Source organism: Triticum dicoccoides, chromosome 7A (assembly GCF_002162155.2).
Source record: "Triticum dicoccoides isolate Atlit2015 ecotype Zavitan chromosome 7A, WEW_v2.0, whole genome shotgun sequence".
Classification (NCBI taxonomy): Eukaryota; Viridiplantae; Streptophyta; class Magnoliopsida; order Poales; family Poaceae; genus Triticum; species Triticum dicoccoides.
The window spans coordinates 166,550,011-166,560,010 of NC_041392.1; the positions used below are offsets into that span (position 1 = coordinate 166,550,011).

General features: G+C 43.6%; 1 pseudogene; it reads left to right on the plus strand.

Moving 5' to 3' along the window:
* Positions 1-320: 320 nt before the first annotated feature.
* LOC119334517 lies at positions 321-1,030 on the plus strand (annotated as a pseudogene).
* The last annotated feature ends 8,970 nt before the right edge of the window (positions 1,031-10,000 follow it).

The window sequence follows — 10,000 nt, forward strand, 5'->3', positions numbered from 1 at the left end:
GAGGAAGCCATGCATTCTTGAAAGAATCTCCAAACCCCCCCCCCTTTACCTTCTCTTTCTATTCTATAAAAAGGCGAACATCTAATCTAGGCCCGGTCGCCTTTCTATGTAGGCGAGCAGCCCAGCCCCCTTGTTGAAATTTGGATATTAAGGAAGCCGTATTTCGCAATAGCAGCTCCGAGAAGCTGGGCTTAGGGTGCGCCTCCTGCGGTCGTTTCAGTGACTCAATTGGCTGGCTTCCCTCAGCTCAGACTGGTGTCGCCACCTCTCCCAGGACTGGAATGATTATCCCCGCCCGATGGGTCTACATTCATCCCTGAATGTCGTCGGGTACTCTTCACTTCCCCGCCATTCTTGTAACCGTCACCTGTAATCCACGCAGGTGTGTCCGCACCCCCTAGAGTGGACGAGAAAGAAAGGATTTTTTCTCGGAGCAACCCCCCCAGGTTCCAGACCCAGGAGTTCACTTTCTCGTATGAGCATTCGGTACATATATAAGTCAGTGGAAGAGTCAAAGGGTCACCACTACTGAGGATCTCCCCCTTATCTTAGAAGGGTCGTCTGAGGGTTCGCCGCGGTTCATTGCTGTGCTTACACACTAGGCTACCCTTCTCCGAAAGCTCCGCGGGACCACCTATCACTAGTCTTCGGCCGGAGGGGTTTATTGCACAAAAAGGTTGGGACACGGGCTCCCGTAGAGGAAAGCCCAACGAATGTCAGATGCAAAGCCCCGCACCTCATTAAGATCATATTGGCATACTCTCCTAAAAAAAGAGCAGACCCCATTGAAGACGGGAGTGAGGTACAACAAGGCCATTTCCGTCCACCTTCTCACGGAGCCATACATGGACGTTACCGCTCATACAGCTCCCAGCCAGCAAGCAATTAGCTTTCCTCTAGAAGTCATGGAAGTGTGGATAAATCGACAGAAGGTTTTTATTTCTTAAAAAATCGCCCTAACCGTCCTAAATATGGACGGAGAGCGGTCTCGAGTTTTTCGGGGTCCTCGAGATCGCATTTTAGGTCGAGTAGAGACACTAGGGAGTCTGTGGGCTTCCCTTGGCATTTCAAGATGGCCTCTATCGTCTTTTTGAGAGCCTCCCGTTTGCCCGTCAAGGGGCATTTGACATCTAGAGACAAAAGCAGTCCCACACGAAACTGGGAATTTTCCCCAATGGACGTAACCAGCTCTACTTTCGCGGTCTCAAAAGGAGAAGCCCCGAACGCTTGCAGTTGCTTTTTTCTCTTTATTCCTTCTAAGCGAGCCTCTAAAGACTCTACTCCTAATTTAAACTTAGAGTCCGATTCTTATTCTTCCAAAGACAAAGTAGAACTTCATTTTGAGGAGTTTGCCCCCCGTTCGCCGCCGTCCAGCCGGCGGCTACTCTGGGATGGATCGAGGTTTAGGCCAGGGGGCTTGCTCCCTTTCTTCTGGAGCTAAGGAAGGACCTGCGGGTGGCGTTTCCGGTAAAGGGGAAATCTCAAGGAGGGTCTCCAGACCTTCGAAGTGCCCCACCACCAGGGTTGGCGTTGTGTCGACGACCCCCTCTGGCTCCGGGCTAGAGGTAATTTCGATGATCTCCCTGGCCCTTTGTTCCTCGTCACCATCACAATAACAATAAGGAGACGCGGTGACATCGTCATCTAGAAGGAAAAAGAAAACCCCAAAGGTACCGAATGGAATTCTACTTGTCGGGCTTGGATTCGTTTCGTTTATCAAAAATCAAAATAATAAATAACAACCTATAAATAAAAGAGAAATTACGATAACAAATCTAAAGTGAAGCCAATCGCTTATAAAAATAAACCAGTCTCCTTTTAAAAGGAACTGGCCAATTCACTTCGAAAAACTACGCTCTAACTTGAGCAGAAAAATTGGTGGCATTTGACATCTAAAGTTTCACCACCCCTACTACTGCCTGAAATCCTGCTTTGGTGAACTTTCCCCAAGGTGACACCGAAGGTCTACCTCCTTTCGTGCGCCCCTCACCTCCTCCATGAGGATGATCCACTGGATTAATTGCAACATCATGAACAATGGGGCATCTGCCTAAGCACCGGCACCCCCACCACGCTTACGGCTCTATACCTACTAGACCTATATTTGGTAAAGCTTTCTTTCTATATGCTAATTCTCATACAGTTCATATTCTCGATATGAGTATAATTGCCTCGAGAAATAGATAAGAATTCCTTCCTTTACCGGTAAATGAATAGGAATCAGGTTACTAAAACCGGAACTGTTTCCGCCTTCCTCTCGAACTAAGCCATTTCTCTGAAATATACAGTTTCACATCATTATAGGAAATCCTATACATGTGTATTACCACCCGGTATGGAGCCATCGTCGTCTTCGGTGTAGCGTGAAGAACTTCCCACGGTCTTCGAGTCGTTCTTGACTGGCTAGCAAGCACTAGTGGAATTTAACCGCCTTGTGGTCGGGACACCGCCTTCTTCTCTAGAATCACGCAAGTGGTACCGCTCCCCACGGTAAGGAGAAAGACCTTAAGGCATAAACGTAGAGCCTGAGTCCACAAGATAGTATTTTCTCGGTGACGATAGTGGCCATTTTCCGGTTCAGTGGTTGTATCCAGAAAGATTCTAGAGTCATTTGCCGTACCCTCCCAACCAACCATCACATATGTGAAACTCATGTGAAAATAAAAAGCACACAAACTCTTCTGTGTTGGCGAAACTCGTTTTCCACGATAACATATTTGGTTTGCTGTTGGAACTCGGGCAGAAATGTGTGTCCCAGCTCCAACGCTATTCTAGAAATGCAAAAAAATAGAATAATAGATGAATTAGAAAACTCAACTGTTCTTTGTGATTCGGTACCGCTTGAACTAACTGGCCCAATTCTTGGTAGGTACTTATTAGGGGGAGGGCCAACCACCAAATGAACAACGATCTCCCAGTCCCACTTGATTCCTGGGGAATTTAGGGAACCCTGCGGACTTGACTCTTTTAAGAGGAAGAAATTCGAAGTGAAATATCTAGAATATGCTTTACACTCCATTTTCACACAGGTATGCCCCCTACCTTTCTGTAGATTGATGCACTAATAAGACTCCAAATCCTTGGTTTGAGAATCCCTTTCTTTTATAACCTCTCTTAGGAACTTCAAACGGAACAAGGCTAGGATCCTAATCTCTATTCCTTCCTCCTTGGCGTCAGATAACTCCAATAAAGCATGACTGAAGTAGATATAAAACGTGTCGAAGAGCAACAAACTCTTTTTTTATAGAGCTTATCATTGTCATTGATTGACCAGCATGACTTATGGATTGCATTTTATACTGTGCTATTTGAATAGCGAGATTCTTGAAAGGCGGAGGAAATAGACTTTCTTGCTCTTGCATCATTCTTGCTAAGGGCATCTAAGGAACTAATCAAAGGTTACGAAAGAGAAGGCTTGAAAAGGAGCTTACTTTTCCCGCTAATGCTACTTCCGCTATCTCGTAAGGAGGATACGACTCATAAACCTCCCTTGGTATTTGGGTAGGGAGAAAGATAATTAATTAGACTGAGTGAGGAATGTATACAACTACCGCTCAAAAGGCAATAAGAAGCACGCACTCCTACTAGACATGGAAGGAGTAAACCTAAAATATGCTTTCTTCCCTTATGTTGAATCGACTTCCTTGTCTCTTTCTAGAAAGTCAGCAGCTGGCCCAAGGTGACCTACTAGGAAATGAAAAAACAATTGGTTCAATCGAGTACTTATAAGCCGAACGGAGTTCTCTCTCATATTGTTATGTTTACCTGGAATGCCATAAGCCTGCTCTCAAGGAACAACTCGAATCACTGCTGACGCGGGACTTTCTTTCGGACGGGGAGTTGGATAAATTACCCTCTTGTGGGTATGGCGATAGATAGCAATAGCAACGGATTGATTATGATTATGATTAAGTAGACTGACTGTTGGATGAGCTCCAAAAGGTGGTGAGCCTGATGAGTCAACCAAAGGGAGTGGGCCCTTTAAACCCCTAGGGCGTAAGCATTTATGCCTATCCAAAATAAGAGGTCAAGTCAATCTTGAATGCGGTTAGTACCTATTAGTATTAGATACAGAATCCCATTTGCTTTGAGCGCCCCTATCCTCTATTCTCTCTATCTATAGATGGAGAAAGACATGCTTGATATGAATTGGGACAAAGAAGAAAGTCAAAAGCAGGAGGTAGGTCCGTGGTTTCAAGTTGAGTAGTGAGTGGTTCCTTGAGGGGAGTCGGCAGAAACCTTTACTCATTTGATTTCCTCCCAAAAGAAGGAGGGGTTTTCCTGTAGTAGGCGCCAAGAAAGATACCATGAAATTAGGCACCAGGTACTATCCATCACACTTAGAGTTGGTATTTATTGTTTGATTCGAATCCCTCCTTACCAAACAGTTGTCATAACAGATTTGAATGACGATATCCAATTATGAAATGGCTAGAGGAGGCACAGAGATAAGACAGAACTGATGGTAAGGTAAATCAAAGGTTTTCATTTACCTTATCATTGTCGTAACTTTCTTATCTATTTGTGTATGCTATTAGAAAGGGAAATTCGATACAACCAATGCGCAAAACCTTCCGTCTTTCCTATGAAAACAACTTCCGCCTGGATAGAATAGTTAGCTAACATGAATTCCTGCTTATTGTCCTTCCTACCCATAAGTGAGAGCAAGGCCGAAGTAGAGCATAGAGCTTAGAAGTAGGATCTGGTAATTGGTTCTGCTCAGCAGATGCAAAAAAAGAGGTGTTTTTGGGGTGAGTCCCTGCCAAGTGGCTTTTGATGATGGCGTCATCAACGTACACTTCTGCATTACGACCCAACTGAGACCCGAGGATGAGGCTCATTAGGCGCTTAAATGTGGCGCCGACATTTATCAAACCGAAGGGCATCCGCTTGTAGCAGAAGGAAGGGGCGATAAAACTAGTTTTTTCTTTGTCTTCCTCAGCCATATAGACTTGCTGATACCCAGAGTAGGCGTCGAGGAAGCTCAACATCTCGCACCCTGCGGTGGAGTCGACCAGTTTAGTCCTTGTACTTCGGTGGAACCAAATTCCAGTATATGGATTGCAAACCTTTTCTGCTTTGGGTCTTAAGTGAATGAAAGGGTGGGTTAAAAAACCATGGCCAACCCCCCTCAAGAAATCTCGCCCGTAGGTTACTGATGGGATGCTAGCTGCCGGTATATAGGAAAAACATGGTGCAGAGCACGAACAAGATGTGCTAACACATATCCCTTATATTTATTGGTTCTCCAGAAGATGTATGATAAAGAGATGGCATTAAGTCATGCAACGCGCTCAGGCTTTATAAGAGGAAAGACTCTCGCCAGTATAGATTGAACGTACGGCACTTGCTTACAAGACTGCTACTGAAAAAGGCTACCTCTTCAAACTGCTGAATGCCCTATTCTATCTATCTTTCCCTGAAAAAGCGTATACTTTTGTTCTATAAGCAAATAAAGCATACTTCTTTTGCGGATCAAGCAGTCTTCTACCTTGGTGGGTAGCGGAGAATCAAATCAATATCGGAGTATTGCTCTAGCTGCTGCTGAATTAACCTGGATTCAATCGTGACTCTCTGAACTAGGATGTACTTCGTCTTCCCCTCTGGACCTCGGAAATGGAAAAAAGTTACCGGTGCGTAATTGAAGATTCGGTGAAAACTAGTCGACCTTTCATCACAAATTGAAGCAGAGGCTGTTAGTTGAAAATCCATTTGCAGATCCTGTTGTTGAGGTAGAACCAGCTTCACCAATAGCATAGACTCTATCAGTCGAAGAGATCAGCAGGTACGAGGATAACAGAGACAGAGATAAAGGCTTCGTCAGCAGAGACGAGAGCGGGGCCCTTTTGAAAATCAGAAATAAAAGGGGCGATCAACGAATTGACCAGGTGTAAGCAGAGGGAACTGGAGCAGAGCAATATGTAGCATACTTTTCCGTTCGAGGCCCGTATCTAGACCCTTGTGATCGATAGCCGGACCCATGCTGACGGCACCGAAATCCTGCCCCTCCCGCGGAACTAGTACCACCAATAGATAGGCCCGTCCCTTCTTGGGCAACCCTGAAAGTATCTTCTTGTACGGACTGAAACAAGGCAAACTACTTGCGGGACCCACTTAAGATCTCTTTCTTTAGTTTTCTACTTTATTCCTTTCTTAGAAAAAAGTAGCTTCCCTTATTAGTAGCGCTAGTATCTTTTCATAATGATGACTTTTTTTCAGAGCTTCCTAGATTTTGAGAAGCTGAGGCATTGCCGACTGGGGGGAAATTTGATCGAAACTAATAACAACTAGTCACGATTAGGGACAAAGCTCAGCTAGTATACGTAATGTATTCAAGGCGCATTTCCTCCAACAACTAGACTAAAGAAAATAAGGGCAGAAGGATTTACTTAAACGTTGTTGCATGAGCGGCTTCTAAATGAGTGGTTGATGATTCACTTTCTGATTATTACCCGCTAGCTATTGAAGCGGCAGTGTGACGTCGGCCCACTGCGGAATGGGTGCCACCTAACTATGATTCGGTGAAGGTTCCACCTTCCTTCCACAGATATAGTTATAGTAGTTCCACTCGATGTGGATCGCGCCCACGCTTGCTTAGCTCCAGGATCAGGCTCCTAACCCTATTTTCAATAAATAAGTCATCTGGTCTATGTTGTTGGAGTTCCGCATGACGCCTTAATCCCACCTCTGTGTCTAAGGAATAGCCTTTTCTTCTTTTCTTTATTGTTCGTGGGAACATGTAAGATTAGCAATGGAAATTTAGCTACGGCCGTCCCTTCCTCAAGCAAACAACGCGAGACTTAGTTAACGAAACAGGAACTCCATCCCTTGACACTAATTTCTGATACAGAAGTGGAATCGAAAAAATGCGGGAAAAATGCACATTCAATATTGAGAAAATGTTGCGTAACTGCCCTTGCCTCAAGGTCTTGAGAAACCAGAAACTAGTGTTCGATGGCCCAACAAATCCTATTGGTTTTCGCAGGGGATGTCATTTTTACAAGCTTTCGCATGCTGAGCGTGACTATGGATTTTATATAGTTATGGAATAACCTTCTTATCCGCGAGTTCTTCGGCCAAAGACTCCTGATATCGCTTGTTGGGCCCTTGATTCCGAAGTACCAGTACCGAAGACAGACTTGAATGCATTAGGTTGGGAAGCGGCCTAGAAGGTGCTTAAAGATAGGTGACAGTTGTGAAAGTTTAGTCGACTTGTCGGCAGCAACTGACCTTTCTTTCATCAAAAGTAGGAACGAAAGCTGGCATGGAGATAAGGAAATCTCTTTTCTTCTCTTCTACTCGGCTACGGGCCTTCTAAAAGGAGAAGTAATAAATACAAAAGTGCTAGGTTTGGATTTGAGTGAGATCCCGGGTCGGTAGCTTCAGATATCCCCTCAGACTGGAATGAGAATTTCGATAGATTTCTTTGCTTTAAAGAATAGTTGCAGGTAGGTTATGCTCCTTTGCTTCATCCCTATAGTCTAAGGATTGCTAATCAAACAGTAGCAGTAGACTAGCCATATTCATCTTCTACAGTCTCCTGTTTCCCCCTATTTAAAATGGTAAGCCTGCGCAGCAGAAAAAAAGGCGCTCTAATCGTACTCGATCCCTTAATCCCCCAACAGGGCTTACTTACCCGAGTCAATTCTTTCCTTCCTGTGCGAAAGCAAGGCCTCTTTCTTGACTTTACTTGAATGCCATTTACTGAGCTATCTTATTTTTTCTTCTTCTGGTGAAAGCACATTTTGTTATTTTACGGAAGCAAGATGAAAGGTCATTTCGCCAATCTGGGGAATAACAGTTAAAGCAATCGATCGGAGAAGCCCCCCCTAGTATTGAGAATGAAAAAGTGGATTCATTCGCCAGGCGTGTGTGTGTGCTTTCCACGGGCCTGATCTCGATTTCTTCTTAAGCTGTTATGTCCTCCGAAGTGAAGTGGATTGGTCGGAAGCTAGACTCCAACAGCATCGATACTCAAATAACCGGCTCTAATACATGGCTTAGAACCTTCAATCTTTAGCCATTATTCCCAGTTCAGGTGGTTAGGTACCAAAAGTTATAAATAGGCCCAATTTCTCCTTTTATACTAGATTTCCTTAACAAGGGCATCCAATTCTTGAAACAAGTCACGCTCCCTTCTCTTTCCACTTTCACTTTCATGCCCAGTTCTTTTTCGACTTGGCAATCGTAGCAATTTATGTAAAGCCTCCTGATCCGGAGAAACATGCTCGATACATTCTAGTGAACTACGAAGAGAAGCTAGAACGGTGGAAGCCTGAATCCAGTGAGTGACCATTCTTAATAAACTTGGGAATAGTAGCTCCTATGGTTTCTAGAGCGAGTGAATGAAACACTATCTTCTTATGAGCGGAGATAGAGAGCTATGTCACAATCAATAAGTGAGATGCTGTGGGCGAGGAATCTTTTGTCACAATAGAGGTCTTCTTTTCGAATTTAAGTGGGACTAGCTTCTTCCTCAATTGATATTACTGACAATCTAGCAATTCCATCCTTTAGAAGAAGATAAGTAAACCATTTCTTTGAATTGCATGATTGAGTGATGGATGCGGACAATCACAAGCCTACTTTGTTTATAGAAAAGAGCGTATAACCCCCGATCCCTACCTGTTGTAGAGAATATATCGTCTAAACTCTTCTGCGCCATTTGCCGCCTAATACACTATTTCAGTATAATGTTGTTTGCTGGTGCATATCTCTTGATTGACTATTTATTGGTTATTAAGCATTAGTGAGCTGACCTATGTACAAGTTCTGAGTCAACCCCCAGATCTGTATCTCCTTGCCTTGTAATCTCCCATTCATCTATTTATGTGCATGCTTTAGCGAAGTCTCCAGCCCCATAAATATTAGTTAATGCGTGATGCATAAATCAATAACTAAAACTAAAGTGCCGATCATCCCATGCTACCACAGGATTTTTCAACAACATGACATATTGAGAAAAATCTATGTTAGAGCCGCCATTTCTTTACGGTTACATGTGATATGGGTCGTATCCCGCACCTCCCTTGATTCCATGTGAAATCCATCCAAAAAAGCACGAGTTGGATCGGCGTAAAGAACAAGACGAACGTGGTATTATCTCTATTAGGAAGGTTATGAGGCTCTGCTCTTTTTTTCTTTATTCAATATCTATTCTTTGTTTCTTATATTCCGCTAATTGTTATCTTGAATGTATCTTTATGCTTAATGGATAACTGGTGATGCTAGAGCTGTCAAGAAGGCATTGTTTTCAGTATCAACCATCATCTACAAATGCCCATCAAAAGAGACCATTTCTCTTGAAACTTCTGTCCCTCCAAGCATTGTACATCCTTCAGAGCTTCCTATCTATCCTGCTAGTAACTTCTACTCAGTGACAGATGCATCTATACCTTATGGAATGGACATCCAAATCTAACTATCTTAGCAAAGGAAGTGGCATTCAAATCTACAGGTTTTTCTTCTTTAGCCTTTTCGCCTAATGTTGTCATTATTGACACGTTTTTGCGATCCCTGTTTTTGAGATCCTCAATGACTACCACCAGAAAGGGAATGTGACCACCATTCTTATTTGAGAAAAGTGTCTCCACTATAGCACTCACGATCCTAGACAGCAGAGAAAGCTTGATTGGAGCTAAGAACTATTTCTAAAGGATCCCTTCCACTCTTGTGTGGAAAGATCTTTCTTCGTTCAGTCCAGTCTGATTTAAAACGTGTTGTCTACTATTATAGGGGCTGTCGTTAGGGTCACTCCTTCTTAGGCCGGGAGATGGCAGTTATCTATATTTAGAAATAATAAAGAATATGGGTGTGATTGTCATCACAATGGAGTGATCGAGTAATCAGCCCTGTAGGTTCCTCTCTATTTAGATAGACCCCATCAACATGGCCATTCCCTTCTCCTGGTAGCAAAAACCCATTAGAGGTTTGAATCTCAAAAGAAAACAGACCAGAAACTCGAAACTATTCCTACTCGCCAGGTGGCTTTATCAATTTG